Below are 16,941 nucleotides of genomic sequence, written 5' to 3'. Positions count from 1 at the left end.
TAATTGATTATTTAAAAGAGAATGGAATTCTCTCTCAATGGACTCCTCCTGAAATGCCACAACTGAATGGCGTTGCTGAAAGGAGGAATCGAACCCTATTCGACATGGTTCGACCCATGATAAGTTTCACGGAATTTCCCCCTTCCTTCTAGGGTCACACTCTTGAGACAGCGGCCAAATTACATAACATAGCACCATCTAAGACGCTGCCCCATATGCCATATGAGATATGGCATGGCAAGCCTGTGTCCTATAAGTACTTGAGAGTGTGGATTATGAGATATGGCATGGCAAACCCTTCAAGGCTGTGTCCTCTTGAAACTGTAGGATACTACTTCTATGATCCATCTAAGCAAAAGGTTTTTCTTTCAAGGAATGTTGTGTTCTTGGAAAAGGGTTTTCCTGCGGATAGCCGACGCGATGAGGTGCTACTTGAGGAGACAAGTGAGACACCTCAGCAAAACAAAGTAACATCATTTGAGCCTATAGTCCCCACTAATGGTGCTCCAGCCCTCCGTAGGTCGATCAGGGAGTCGCGACCACCTAATAGGTATGGATTCCTGGGACTGACCAGTCAATTGGATAATGATCTAAGAACGTATGGAGAAGCGATGTTGGACATCGATTCGGAGAAGTGGCTTGAGGCCATGAAATCCAAAATGGACTCAATAGATTCAAATCAAATTTGGACCCTCGTAGACCCTCCTAATGGTGTTAAACCTCTTGGGTGCAAATGGGTCTACAAATGTAAGCTTGAAGCTTGGGGAAAGGTTACAGCCTTGAAGGCTAGGCTCGTGGCAAAAGCATACATCCATTAAGCTGGGGTTGATTTCGAGGAAACCTTTTCGTCAATAGTCATGGCTAGGTCCATTTAGATTCTGCTTGCCATAGCAGCATTGTATGACTATGAAATATGGTAGATGGTTTCGTTGAGGAAGAGATCTACATGGATGAGTCGGAGGGTATGACTTCCCTTGGAGAAGAATAGAAGGTCTGTCGTCCCCAAAGGTGCATCTATGGCATCAAACAAGCTTCCCCGAAGCTGGAACACACGTTTTGATGAAGTCATACGGGATTATGATTTCATCAAGAATGAATTTGATCCTTGTGTATACAAGAAGATCAGTGGGAGCGCGGTTACGTACCTTGTGCTTTATGTAGATGACATCTTACTCATGGGGAATGATGTTAAGATGTTGGCGATACTAAACCATGATTTTCAACACAATTTTCATGAAGGATATGGGTAAGACCACTTACATCCTTGGCTTCAAGATCTATAGGGATAGATCTAGAAGGATGTTAGGGTTGACCGAATCCTAGTATATTGAGAAAGTCTTTAAGAGATTCAGGATGGATAACTCAAAACGAGATTCCTTCCCACGAGGCATGGGATTAAGAGTCCAAGAAGCAGTCTCCCAAGACTGATGAGGAACATAAAAGGATGTCTGACATCCCCTATGCTTCAGCCGTAGGAAGCATTCAGTATGTTGTCTAGTGCATCAGGCCTGATATCGCATATGCTTTGAGCATGATGAGCAGATATCAGGCATGCGCCGGGGTGGCCACTGGAGTGTAGTCAAGACAATACTTAGGCACCTGAATAGGACTAAAGATATGTTGTTGATTTATGGTAGTGGAAAATTTATATTGGAAGTCTACAGCGATGCTAGTTTCCAATCGGATGATGATGATGCCAAGTCTCAATCGGGTTTTGTAATCCAGCTGAATGGTGGTGTGTGGTTGCTTGAAAAAGTTCCGAGTAGGATACCACAGTGAATTCCACCACGAAAGCTGAATACATAGCAGCTTCAGAAACAGCTAAGGAAACGGTTTGGATGAAAAACTACATCCAAGAGTTGGGTGTGGTACCTAGCATTTCTGAGCCCGTAGTTATCTTCAGCGGTAACAATGGACTGATAGCACAAGCAAAGGAACCGAGATCTCATCATATTCTTAAATGCTACCACCTGCTTAGAGATATGGTGAGCAGAGGTGACGTCAGGATGGACCGATTCAGCTAACTAGAAAATACAACGGATCCACTTACTAAGCCGATGTTGCAAATTGCCCATGCTTGGAATCTGAATAAGATGGGTTTGAGGTTGATGGGTGATTAGCTTAGGTTCGGTGGGAGATTGTTGGAATAGGTGACCTGAAAGCCAATTGGATTGGCATGCCTGTAAACTATTCTGACAATAACTCGATTATGTATAATATAATTCAATGAATAAAATGAATATTTGTTATTGGCATTTGATTTGTTGTACTCATAACATTTATGTTTGCGTTTCTATCAAACATCACAACAAAGCCCATAGACCACCTTGAACCACCGTGCAACAGTTGGACTGCGTATTGGATGGAGGTCATGGAACCAACTTTTTAGGATTGGGTCTGAACTATTCCAAGTCGAGGACCACGAGAATAGGCATCAAAGTGTCCTATGGAGACATGAATTAAGAGTCTCATTCATTTGATGAGTGCCATATTTCTTCAGCAACAGACGTGGGACGTCTATGTGATCTTAATAGGTCGATTGACTAAGTGACGAATCGACTGAACTGACTTGCGGGGATCGTCATATGCAAGCCTTGGAGGCTTGGTCAATATGACTTGAGTCCCCGACTCCGATAGTATGGAAGTAGTCCTCAGACTTAAGCAATCACGACAGTCGGGTGCATGCGATGACTGTATCTTAGATTCGTGCGAGAGGTGATCCTGTCTCAGACATGATCATCATAAGCTTTGTCTAGTGCATTCAAAGTATGTAGCGAGGACGATGAGTTCCAAGAAGAGGATCCATCCCATGTCCAAATGTGACAGAGGTATCTCCTATGCACTTGGACATACGTCTACGCTCTATAAAGCTGTGGCCACAGTCATTGGTCGAATAGAAAGAGGAGGTTTCCATTTTGAGCAATTTGGCATAACGCGATCTCAAGTATTAAGCACAGACGCCTAGTCTAGAATGGGAACCGACGCCTAAGGCTGGGAGACTGTAGACGGAAGGATTGTACCCGTGTGGACTCGAGAGCCTAAAAGTTCACATGGATTTTTGACTAGTCTCTAGTGCCACAGACCTTTGCTAGACGGCCACCCATGGTGACGGGCTTTCTTGATCAAAGTTTGATCAAGAATTATTAATTAAATTAAATTTAATTAATAATAGTGTTAGACACTAACCCAAGTCTAGCTGAAAGGTGAACCTAAAGAGTCATACACAAATCACCGAGAAGGAACGAGGAATTAATTGGGAATTAATTCAATAAGTAATTAGATTACTTATATATGATCGGGATCCATTGGATGGATAAGCCCAATGATAAATTGATTGGATTAATTTATATTGAGTTTGCCGTTATCATTTAATAAGTTCGACTTATTATTTAATAAAGTCTTATTGGGTTCATATATTTAATTGGACTAAATATATGATGGACATAATTAAGTAGGCTTTAATTAAATAGAATTTAATTAATTCGGCACGGTATTTTAATTAATTAAAATCGGCCCAAGCACATTAATTAAGTTCGTGGAAATGAATGAAAAAGAAAATTATTGACTAACAAAATCATCTTTGGAGAATGCCAAATTGGTCATCCTTTATTTGGAATAACAGATTATTACCTTATGGATGGTTAAATGAGCCTAAACATGTTTTAATGCATCCATTGAAGATAAATATATGTATAATAGTTATTTGGAATAACTAATGAATACATGAAAATGCAAGAAAATAATTTCCTCTCCCTAATTTTTCCACTTGGCCGAACCCTCCCTCGTCTGCACACTTGGTGTGTTCTTCTCCTCAAGTTTTTTCTAGCAAATTGAATTGAGGAATCCCAAGTTCTCATGTGGTGTGGACGCGACTTTAGAGGGTCTCTACATTGAGGCCTTGGGTGAACGAATCAATGAAGGAGGTTCGAAATAAGTAAAGAAAAGGTAATTCTTGATTTACAATTTTTGTTCCTCTCATTTTTCACTATACCAATAGCCCTGTTAATTTCATTATCATTTAATTTTATTAACCACATCGAATGCCCGGGTACTCCAAGGGTACACCCCTTGGAATTATGGTTTCATTGCGATTATATTTTATTTTACGCAATTTATTTTAACCGCTTCCACTTGCACGTTCCTGGGCGGATCCACTCGCACGTCATGGTGCCCTTTCACTCCCCCAACTTTTGATTGGGGTTTTTAATTTTAGTTGTAATGAGTGTAGTTATGAATATGAGGTTTCATTTATTCTGAATAAATATAAGCTTCCGAGGAGATGAAGCCCTAGGCCCGTTGGACGGAGCTCACAACGGAAGAGGAGCAAAGAGAAAGACCCATTAGAATGATAATGGATTACTATTTTGTAATAGTTAGTCCACACTCTGGATAACCATAAACTCACTGCGGGCTCAGTGGGTCATTTAGGATTGGGCTTGTGATTATCGAACAGGAGCATGCTAGGCTTGTAATGTGGTGTATGTTTTAATATTTGGAGTAAGATGCATTTGGAAAGCATCTGTTTATACTCAATGATTGAAACTGATGCATACAAAAATGTTATAATGATGAGGTCTCGATTACAACAAACTTAACTCTTACTTGGATGGTCCATGTTAAGCATTAGGCCTAGAAGGGATTAAAATCCAAATGGTTTGTTTAAATGCAAGCCTTCCATACATAATAATGTGTTGTGGATGCTACTTTCACCTATTCGTGGTCTCACGAGTCGTGGCACGTTCTGAATGGGAGAAACCTACACTATTATTGTTAATGAATGGAATATACTCTTATTTTTCTATCTCACGAGTCGTGGGGGTGGCAATAGAGATATTCATTTGGTTGATGGTCGGGTCTAACGTTGAGTAGAGTGACTCACTTGGAGTCCTTGGGATCACGTAAAGAGATGAGACAAAATAACTTGGGGATCTCATTGGATGAGAATGATATAGGTTACCACCCATAAAGTCTTTTTTCATGTGAATCGTAAAAGCGGGGCATGGAGAATTGCGTTTGTGGACTCCAAGCCCACTAGGAAATGGTTTTCGAAAAACCCCACTTGAGAGTAGTGGGCTTTTTGAAGAAATAGAGGGATGGGTTAATGACTGAAGACCAAGTCTTAAACTTGATATATAATATTATAATAATCAACTAAAATTTCTATTTAGATTTGATGTAGATGTCTAAGAATCCACTCACTGCAATTCTTGAGACTAATAAATTTAACGGAACGAACTATAATGATTAGCTGCGAAATCTTAGATTGTCCTAGACTCTGCGAACTACACCTATATTTTTGGATATGTCTCTTCCTCGGGCCTTGCAGGAAGGGTCCACATGCGAAGAACATTTGACGTTCGAGAAGTGGCATGAGGATATTCGGAAGGTTCACGGTATTGTACTGGCGTTAATGACCAATGACATCCAGAAACAGTATGATAGGCATGATGATGTCCAATCGATAATGCTCCGCATGAGCCAGGTTTATGTGGTTCCGGACCGGCATATTAGATATGTTGTCATAAAAGTATTTTTCGGTGCCAAGATAATTGAAGGGTCTTCTGTACAGGAGCATGGGGTTAAGATGACATCCCTTGTGGAGAAGCTCAATGACCTCATGCTGATCTTGAAAAAGAGAAGTACATTGATGTGATCCTTCAGTCTCTCCTCCCTCCTTTGACCCGTTTATCATGAACTATAACATGAATGGGCTTGACAAAGACCTTCATGAGTTGATAAATATGTTGGTCCAGTACGAGTCAATGATTGAAAAGTCTGCGCTGTCCGTATAGGTAGGGGAGGAACCGACCTCAGAAGCGAAAGGTAAAGGGGCCGGACGTTGAAAGAAAAGGGTAAGACAAAATCAACTATTGGAAGCGCTCAGAGCGTTACTGTTGCCCATCTGGGCATGGGCAAAGGGAAAAGGAAGGCGGTTCGACAATCATAGACTCCAAAAGATGTTTGCATTGACTAAAGGCTTGATCGCACTAGGTTACATAATCATGTAATATTTCAACATGAATATTATTAGCTAAGTTTATTTAGCCTTAGTGCTTTTGCAGTAATGGCCTAGCCATTCCTTAGCTTTAAGACTATTTGTCTTAGCATTCTATTCCTTTTTATTTCTGCAAATCATTTGCAGAAATGGGCTTTGAGAGCAAGCGTCCAACACTTGGGAATATGAATAGTAATCATGTTTGCTCAACAAATGCCATGGTTTGGGCGAAAGGGAATTCACGATACTCCCTCTTTAATGACCTTTGGCAATTTATGACAAACATCATAAGTAAATTTTGACTAACTTTTCTTCATCCTTCTTTCTCATTTGGAATCCGGCACACTTGCCTTTCGCTCTTCAGGTCAAATCCTCCAAATCCAATACCGATGGTGTAGATTCTTCAATCGTTATCTCGTATTGGTCCAACTATTTTATCAACTCATGAAATAGTCTTTTCAAGTTCATTTAGACTTTATGATGAATAGGTCGAAGGAGGAATGAAGCGACCTGATGAATTACGACAATATACATCTTCTTTAAAGATCAACATTGGGGCATTAGAGCTTCTCCATAGGGGATTCCATCTTAGCCCAATGTTTGCGTACAGACGACCTTCAGTCAACTAGACTTCAAAATATGCTTTCGTCGCGGCATATCCAATATGTCGGTTCGGTGCCGCATAAATTGGATTTATGTGGAGCATTATTTAGCCATTGTTGTCTAACCTGTCATACTGCTCACTGATGATAGAAGTCGGTATGACACTGCGGACCTTACGATTGTTCTTATGCCGCAAAATTGAACGTCCAAAATTCCTTAAGCAAGGACTCCTTTCGCAAGTCTGATTGAAGTGGCTTTTGCATGACGTAATCCTAGGTTTGAAAATCGAGGATAATGCTTTGATTTTTGCAGTCAATTTTAATCGATAGTGTCTTATTAAATAAATCTCAAAATAAAAAAAAATTAAAAAACGGTAACTTATACATTCATTCTAAACGTAAAGCAGAAACAGAAAGTAGATTTCGTCTTTCCCTTTATGTCCATCACGGTGTTGAATATATTATCAAGCACATTTTTCTCAATCTCATGACATCAACGCTGTGTTCGATAAGATGCGTTGCCCAGTATGGAAGATCACAGAAGCTGCTTTTTTCGTCCACTTGTGGGCACTAACATAGCTGGGAGGGAGTGTCAACGGCTATTCAACTCCAGGACTGATGTTTGCAACCCAATCGTGGATCTTCTCTCCTGTCAGAATCAAGCGCACAACTTTATATTCCACATGATTCTTTGTTAAGGTTTTCTTTTTCCTTTGGTAGGGATGATCCTTATGGAGAAACGGTCTGTAGCAGTCAAAATAGCATGTCTTCTTACCGTGCTATAGATGGAGTGACCGTATAGCATCCATATAAACTGAACACCCTATAATACTGACGATACTCCATCCAGACAGCATCCCATAGGTCGGTAGGTCATTCACAGTCCACATCAACGCCGCCCACATAATGAATTCCTTGTCCGTGGCATTTTCGTATGTTGGAACACCCACATGCCACAATTATAACAGCTCTTCAACCAGACGCTTTGGATTAGAAGGGCCAAGGACCACCATCGTAATAAACATGTACTCGGAACTTATGCGCATACCCAGGGGAAGATTGTGTGATGTAGGTATAAGGAGCCAATATGAATAATTACGACCGTACTGCCCGTGCGGTGCAAACTTATTTGTGTAAAGGCCTAGCCGAACATTACGTGAGTCTTTAGAAAAATTGAGATACGTCCGGTCAAACTGCTTTCAAGCCTCTGTATCAAAAGGATGACACATAGATCAATCCTCCATCTAATGTGTGGCATGCGACATCATGTGCTCTGCAGTTGCTCTTGAGGCATACAACCTCTGCGGACTGGGAGTAAGTGATAGGTACCTAAGAACGATATACAGTGACTTCTTGCCGCCGATGTCTCGCTCCCATGTCGGCATGTACCTAGTGTCTCCACAAAACTTCTAGCATTCGTCGTCGCTCTAGTACAACATGCAGCGATTCTCACACGCCTCAATCTTTTCAATATGTAAACCCAAATCCTTTATCAACTTTTTCGTACTGTAGTAATCTCTAGGCACGATGTGACCGGAGGGCAATATTTTATTAGCCCACTAGAATATTCGATCCTATGATTGCTCAAAAATATGACTGTCTGTCTTGATATTCACCAACTCAGCACCAGATGCAAATTCAGATTGGGTACAAACGTTACATAACGGGTGGTCGGTAGCATACACTACATCATAAAATCGATTTGCCAATCCAGACACATAATCTTAGGGGCCACCATTGTAATAATATGAACTAGGATCAGCATCAGTAGGACAGAACCTCGTACCATCATCAGGCACACCATCAAGAGAAGAAAACAATAACTCGGCCCGACTGCATCAAAAACCACTTCTGTGCTCAATCCGTCTGTTGTTCCATCACCCCAGTGTGAATAATTACCTACTCATGAGCAGCTGGGATTTGCTTCATCAGCACTAGAGGGGGAACCACAGCATCAAAGTACTCCTGCACCCTCTTCTCGTCATGCGAAGTCCAATTATCACATTCTGGCATAAACCCTCACATACACAAGTGATAACTGACATCGTTGGGTCTTCTGGACTTTGTATTTTTGCACTTCCGGCAAGGACACCTGGTTTTGTCTCCATCCATATGTCCAATCCATATGTCCATGCAGACACTTGGCCCATTTTTTGAAAGTCTTAACCCCATCCTCAAGCTCATGTATAAGACCAGCCCTCCTTAGGTGGTTCTTATCATACATGCATCTCCTCAATTATTGTAACAAAATGATATATCACTGCATATTCACACGTAGATATATATTAGAAGTATTTGATACCAATTTGTTATATATGACCTGTAGGAATTCATGGGTAGTGATCCAATCCAAACCAAATCTATTTTTTCTAATGGATAGGCCTAGTTTAAATAATATGCATCTAGTTTTTTAAAATTCATGAGTCCAATTTTAAGGAATAAGAATTTGCCAGTAGTCAGTCTGTTGGTCAACATGATAAGTTACATTGTTAATTATTTGGTGCCATGCACATTTTATCTTTGCAAAATGTTCCAAAAAAAAAAAGAATGAATGTCAATAAATCTTATATCATAGATGTTCTTGAAGAGTTGGAATGCAGCCGATGATATTGTTTTGAATATCTTCGTTATATGTTCTTTTGCAGTATTTAATGAAACAATAAATAGGAGCAAATGCTATTTTAATTTTAAAATCATGTAGTATTTAATGAAACAATAAGTGAAAAATGGTTGTTTTGATGTTAAAATCGACAAGTAATTCTGTATTTAATGAAACAATAAGTGGGAGCAAAATACTATTTTAATATTAAAACCTTAGTTATTATGCAGTATTTAATGAAACAATTAATGTGAGAAAATATTATTTTAATGTTAAAACCTTACTTATAATTCAGTGTTTAATGAAACTGTTTTGTAGTACATGGAGGAACAAGTAATTCCATGGAAAGTCAACCAGTGGAGGATGCTCAATCAGTTAAGATTACGTGGAAGATTAAAGACTTTTCAAGGTTCAGTATGATGTAACTCTATTCCAGCACATGTGAACTTGGTAATGATACATGGTAATTTTCTACCTGCTATATGAATTGAGACATTAATATATAGTTTATGGTGTGTACAAGTTTCGACACTTGTAATAGTATTGGAAATTAATATTTCGCTTTATACATGCAGGAGGCTGCTCATTTTTCTAAGGGGGAACAATGTTGATTTTCTATCTATGTATATGGGATTTATTGACTCAGCTAATTTACCATATGGTTGGAGCAGATATGCACACTTCAGTTTGATTGTTTTTAATCAATTTCATAGCAGCAATTCAATTAGAAAAGGTACTCAAGTACAATTGTAATGTCTGAATGCTTCCATAAAGTTGGTCAGATGAGAAGCAATTATCATCCTTTGCAACATATTGATTTTGCAATTCATTATATGGGCTGGAATCTCATCTTTACCCTCATTGATGAAATGCTGAATGTCTAATCATAAGAATTTTCTTTTCATATGTATAGATGAAATTAAGCTTATATGTCGAGCATGTACCCTTTATATATACTAAGATTTTGTTTTATTTTTGTGGATCTCATAGTATATGTATAATTCTCTAACACGCATTTGTTCTTCCTTCTTCATGTTTTTCCTTTGGATGCTCTACTTTTTGACCATGCAGAAACAAAACACCAACTTAATGTCGGGAAAGTGATTGGGGTTTCACATCCTTTATGCCACTTAACGACCTTTATGATACAAGCCGAGGTTTTATAGTCAATGAAATCTGTGTGATTGAAGCTGATATTGCTGTCTACCGAGCTACGGATCAATATTTATTTAATTCTAAAAGGGAAACTAGTTATGTTGGACTTAAGAACCAAGGAGCCACCTGTTATATGAACTCTCTTCTCCATATGTTGTTCCACATTCCCTATTTCAGAAAGGTTAAGGATCTCATTCCAAAGACTATCTGGTTGTATATCATGATCTGGTTTCATGTATGTTTGTTTCTTAGGGAAGTGATGATATCTTTGATTCTTATTCAGGTTGTATACCACATGACAACTAGTGTTAATCATGAGCCATCGACAAGTATATCTATGGCCCTACAGAGAAGAGGGCGCAAAAAGAGAAAGAACTAAAGAAGAAAAAAAAAGCAGAAGCTAATATATACATGATTGTAAAGGTAAATTATATTGACAGTTGTTCTACATAGTAACAGTTTTACTATTTCATCATTTTAGGCAGATTTTTAATTAGAGAACGATGGTAATGTCTTTAGGTTGTGACTGATGAAGATTTTGCAAGCCAGATTGGAAAGGATATATGTTTTGATTTAGTGGATCATGCGAAAGTTAGAAGTTTTTGTGTTCAGAAGCTTAAACTATTTCAAACATCGAAGGTATATAAGGATTTCCAATTGATTAAAGTTAGGTTCTCATAATCTTAACAAAAAGTTAAAAGTTTTTGTGTTCAGAAACTTAAACTATTTCACACTTTTAAGGTATATAAGTATTTTCAATTGATTAAAGTTAGGTTCTCATAATCTTAACAGTTGTTGCGTACTATTATACAGATTGAATTTTCTATAGTTTTTATTCCATAACAACATATACATCTTAATATAAAGATTACATGATTAATTTCATCTAAGGAAGGATTTTATACACATGTCATGTATACTTGTATGTAATAGAATTTGTAACTAACAACTGCACTAGAAAATTTAATCTCCCTCTATCTCAGAGAAGAACCAATACCAAAAATCAACCTTATTTGTTCACTAAGCTATCAAATGGAACTTTTCTTATAGTAAAATCTACTTGGTTATGTATGTAATTGTATTTTTTCCCCTATCCACATGATTAGCCTGTGTCCAATATCATTTACTCTTATGGGAGTACACTTTTGTTCTTCTTGTGAAGCATGTTCTTTTTTAGTAATTTTAACCATTTAAAGTTTTAGCTGTTGTTGTAGCTATTCTTGTTGTTACTTGTACTATGTCGGGAAAATAGCATGTTTCGTCCAGTACGTCAGTACTTTTAACCATTTAGTACTATTCATTAAATATCCATAATATAATTAAAGTTGTACTATGTCACTTGTACTATGTTGGGAAAATAATTTTTTTTGTATCTTAATTTAGGGTCTTACTACTTTTTGTCGCATTGTTTATAGAATTCTCACTTTTGTCCCTGTAACTTATGAAAAGTAACACTTTTGGTCTCATTACACCGTTCTGTTAGATATTTTAATGAAAACACATGGTCGTTGAGCCTTTACACTTTTAGTCCCTTGGTTACATGACTCTCACTTTAATCTGAACTTAAAAATACCGCACTTTTATTCCCATGCACTTAAAAATCATGTAGTTTTTTTCGTCGTGTTTGTTGCTTCTCAGGAGATAAAGTTTGAGTCCACAGTCGTGTGCGTACATTGACACTGGACTTACATTTATATTTAACCAGATATATGAAAATCACAAGCACAAGTATCTTGTCAGGACAAAGATTGTATTTTGATAACTTTCTGGTTTCTTTTATTGCAGCTAGAGAATGGGGACGTTTTCTGGTATCAAAAGTCACTGCCTGCTCAAACAAGGAAGCTATTTCGTTGCCCGGATATTCCATCTTTCCTTGAATATCATCATAGCCTTCAAGTACATTTTCATAAATATTGTGTTCATATTAATTAGTAATATTTATCTGCATGCATTTGTATCTTAGATAGAATCACTATGTTGTAGTTACAAGATATATGTTTCACATGTCATATTTCATTCTTATGTTGATCGTGTTGCTGGATTGTGGGAATATCTTTTCCTAAAGTATCAAACATAATCCATATTGGTCTAACCTGGACCTTTTCGGCATATAGTTCATTTCGATAGCTCATTAATGTTTTTTTGAAATTGCCTCTTTCACAACTAGCAGTTCTTCATATTTGAGCTTTTATTTAATGTAAACACATCACTCAGAAGATGTCCAACATATTTTAAATATGTTGGGTGTTTCCTAGTTATTCTTTGACCTTGAACCAAAAATCTTTTCAATGAGGTTTCATTTGATGAAACTGAAAACCATGTACAAATTTCAACTTTCTTGCAATTTTTTGGTTATTCGAATTTAGAGAAATACGAAACCTCTCGTACTTTTCTCCCTCCGTACCTAGACATGGATGAGCATGCAAGTCAAGCTGACTTCTTTCTCAAATTCTCTTCTATAGGTTCCCTTTGTAGTGTAATATCAATAGTTATTTATAATTTTAGACATCATATAGTAGCTTTGCATTTTACTGAAAACCATATCTCTAGCTGTCTCGAGTTTACGCTTATCCAATATCTCGCAACTAGAAAATGAATCGTTATGTTTTTACTTGAATTTTATACTTAAAAATTGCAATAAAAGGGCTAGCATAGATGAAACTCGTATTTTCCACTTTTAGTTTTAGAACCATTATTTTGGGGTCACTGAAAGGAAATAGATGTTATAAATGGGGTACATTGAGTAACTAATAGTGTCCAGGTATGCACACGCACATACACACTATGATAATGGGAATCAAGACCAGGTGCAAGAGAGAGAGCAAAAATTTTAATGAGTCGTGGAAGAGAATATGATGAGATCACTCAATAATATTATACTCCGATATGATTCATTGTTTCTTAGAGGTGACAATCTATAAATTTTATATTTTGTATATTTTTAAGCAAATAATAGCATCAAATACCAAAATACTTCAATAGGTAAAACCTTTTGTAGTGAAACAAATAATACAGGCTAGGAAAGTAATTAAATATGCTTTGTTCAGGCAATTAACGTATACAATAGTCAATATGAGGCACAACATCGACTATATGACAAAAAGGGACCATTTCAAGGAGGAGAAATGCAAAGAGAGAAAATAAAAGAGAATTCGAAGAGCAATAAAGCACGCAAACATAGGAATCACACTAAGATAACGAGAAACAAGGAGCAAGAGAGGGAGAAATAGAAAGTGCGAGGAATTTCAAAGAATCGTGGAAGATAATTTGATGAGATCTGTTGGGGATTTATCCACAAAGTGATGAACCCAAATGAAACAATAACTATGGAGATAATTGTGGATTTGAAAACCCTTATACAATAATTTCAGATCAATGAATAAAGAAAGAATAACAGAAAAATAGCAATATGGAAAGCAGTAAAGTAACTGGCTCAGGAGTCAGATCCGACAACCGAATGCCCACCGGCTGGCAACCCGCATGGTTGCAAAACATCCACAAAGCCACCAAGAGACAAAGACCCACAAAGAGACCACTTAGGCTTCGTTTAGAGTCACTCAAAATTCCACTAAGAAGTTTCTTTCACACTCAGCAAATACTCTCACAAAGTATTTCACGAATAGGGGTTTTAATTTTGTTGTTGTTCTATCTCTTCAAAACCATAAAAGACCAATATATATATATACAAATAGAACACAGAGAACATAGATAGAAAGAGGTGAGATGATGAGAGATTTCCAAGAGCATTGGAAGCTTGAGAGGAACAATACTAGAGATAGAAAGGAGGGAGAGGAAGAGGCATCGGCTGAATAGTGGAAGAATAGGGTTAAGTAGTGATTTAGGGTTAACTAGAAGAAGGGTCGAGTCAGGTAATGGGCTGGGCAGCAAGTGGCGGGGGGGGCATGGGCCAAGAAATCCAACAACATCATTGGATAATATAACATTATACTCCAGAATGAGTCATGCTTTCTTGGAGAGACAATGTACATGTTTTATATTTTCTATAATTTTAAGCGAATAATTACATCAGATATCAAAATACTTCAATAGGTAAAACTTTTTTATGAAACAAATAATATGGGCAAGGAAAGTAATTTAACTACGCTATCTTTAGCTAGCTTATATAATAGTCAATATGCAACACATCACGGAGTATGTGATAAAAGGGACTTATCTTGAAATACGTAGAGAAAAATAAAAGATAAGTTCAAGAGCAAGCAAGACGCAAATGTCTAATATGGCAATGTAATAAATGGGTTTTTCATCTTAAGAGATTTCCAGCATAGGGTGCTTGCAATAGCAAGCTCCAATTCTTTTTCCCTGTAACTACCTTCTTGTTAAAGCAATGATGTGATGCTTCTAACTTTTATCTAATATATCCTGACTTTTTTGGTTTGTTGTTCTGCAGGTTATCCACTTTCGCTCCTTGGAAATGCCTGAAAATGATGAATTTTGTTTACCTTTGTGAGTTCAATAGAAGACAAACTTTTAATTCTAGAATGTGATTTCCTATGTTATGATTGGTAATATTGATCCGCTTAACCCCGCTATTCAAATTTCATTAATTGTGAAGGTCAAAGCTTGATTCATATGATGAAGTTGTTAAGAGAGTAGCGAACCAACTCGGAGTCGATGATCCGTCCAAACTACGGCTTACGTCACATAATATCTACTCTCAGCGACCAAAAGCTCATCCTATAAGATATCGAGGAGTAGAAAACTTGTTAGAGATGCTACTGCATTACGACCAAGCACGCATTCATACAACTCTAAGTTGGGGTTCATTTGATGAGGGTGTGAAATTAACAAAGCATTACTTTCTTGTTCAGCTTTCTGATATTCTGTACTTTGAAGTAGTGGATATACCTCTGCCAGAGTTGCAGGAGTTGAGAATCCTCAAACTAGCTTTCAGCTATGCGTTAAACTCTGAAGTGAGTATTGATTCGTAATTGGACTTTATGCTCCTATACAAGTGCATACATATGCAAGACTTGCAAATTTACTATATATTTAGCAAATATTAAATATCTTATTTGTTTTCCATATATAGCCGGAAACTCACATTATTAGGCTGCCAAAAGAAAGCATTGCGTGTGATGTGCTTGAGCATCTCAAGGAGAAGGTAATATAGCTAACAAGTTATTATCGGGAGTGTGCGTGTGTGGTGTTCCTAGAATTCTAAGATTTGTGTCATAGCATGGGGTTATATGATTTTTAACTGTTGCAATGTTTACATTAAACAGGTGAAACTTTCTCGTCCAAATGCTAGCTCAGGTTGCTGGAAGTATTCTCGCACAAGATCTATAAGGTCTTGAATTATTGCATCTTCTTTTTGTTTCATTCATTAGTTTCCTAATATTAATATCAAAATAATATTCTTCTAAACTTTTACTTAATAATCCAACTTAAATAGTTAAGTTCAATTTATTTTACGCTGAAAAATCTTGTATGGGTTGACTACACACAAATTGCACGCGTCAGAGATATGCACTCTAACTTGGAAGTTCAGTCTGAGTACTTCCTAGGTTTTTGTATTTTGCCCATGTGGTCTTCACTTAGTAAATTGTATATTGTGTTTCCAAATGGATGTTAGAAATTCCTTATGTCTAGCCTTCTATGCTTATTTTTTTAAGTTGCTGAAACGGCTACATGGTTGTTAAAATACACACGGCCTTAACAATTTTGTAATGGATGGAACGTGCTGACGTTATTGATTGGGTAATTAAAATGTATTTATTTTGTAATGGCAAGAACCATTACAGAAGCCGTTACAAGTTTTCATTTGCCAAAAACCGTTATAATTTATTGACCGATGCTGATTTGCTATGGTTTTTATAATCGCTAGTGTTTTTTTTTTTTTTTGTATTGGCTTTTTGGTTAAATAAGGATCTGTTACAATGGTAGTGAGAAAACCCCCAGAAATTTATAGAAGAAGATAGCATTAACAAGCCATAACATTAGAGACGGATTTTTGTAATGACCATTACAAAGTCCATTACAAAATAACGGCTTCATTTTCTAATGGCTAGTCTTCAAGGTTATATTAAGAGTTCCAAGTATATGATCAAGTTGTTTTCATTTCATTCCATTTATTGTAGAAATTCTTATTAACCACACACTCTCTACGCTCTAATTTTCATGCATATAAACTTGATTAGCTTGTAGATTATTACTCAAATTTTGGAGTGTCAACTAGTACAGATCATCTCTTAAGTTGGTTGCCCGATAACAACGGCTAATTTAATACTTTATTGTGTTTAATTATATTAATTGTAGATTATGTGTTTCGGCCACTCCTTCACACAATATATAGGCACCTATGTGGGAGAGCCATGGTTTATCTGCCGTGGAAAGTTTCTCCTGGATGTCAAGCCATAGAATGAAGTTATGTCTCGAAATCTTGAAGGAACTCAAAAGTAGTGAAGGCTAGCCTACCTTGGGTCCTGATGGGCCCAAATATCGAGTAGACTCTACAATAGGTAGACCATCCTTATAATGCCATATAATGGGATCATTCCCTCCATAGATCGTGTGTAGCGCCTGTAGGATTTTCAAATACTCAATGTAACGCGCATTAATGGGCCAGTGCC

The 16,941-nt window shown here is 37.3% G+C and overlaps 1 pseudogene; it reads left to right on the top strand.

Moving 5' to 3' along the window:
- The first annotated feature begins 5,302 nt into the window (after positions 1-5,302).
- On the top strand, positions 5,303-16,729 carry LOC105178816 (ubiquitin C-terminal hydrolase 12-like; annotated as a pseudogene).
- Positions 16,730-16,941: the final 212 nt, after the last annotated feature.

The sequence above is a fragment of the Sesamum indicum genome, linkage group LG13 (genome assembly GCF_026168435.1).
Source record: "Sesamum indicum cultivar Baizhima isolate 11 linkage group LG13, ASM2616843v1, whole genome shotgun sequence".
Lineage (NCBI taxonomy): Eukaryota > Viridiplantae > Streptophyta > Magnoliopsida > Lamiales > Pedaliaceae > Sesamum > Sesamum indicum.
This window is presented reverse-complemented; position numbering and strand designations above follow the sequence as displayed.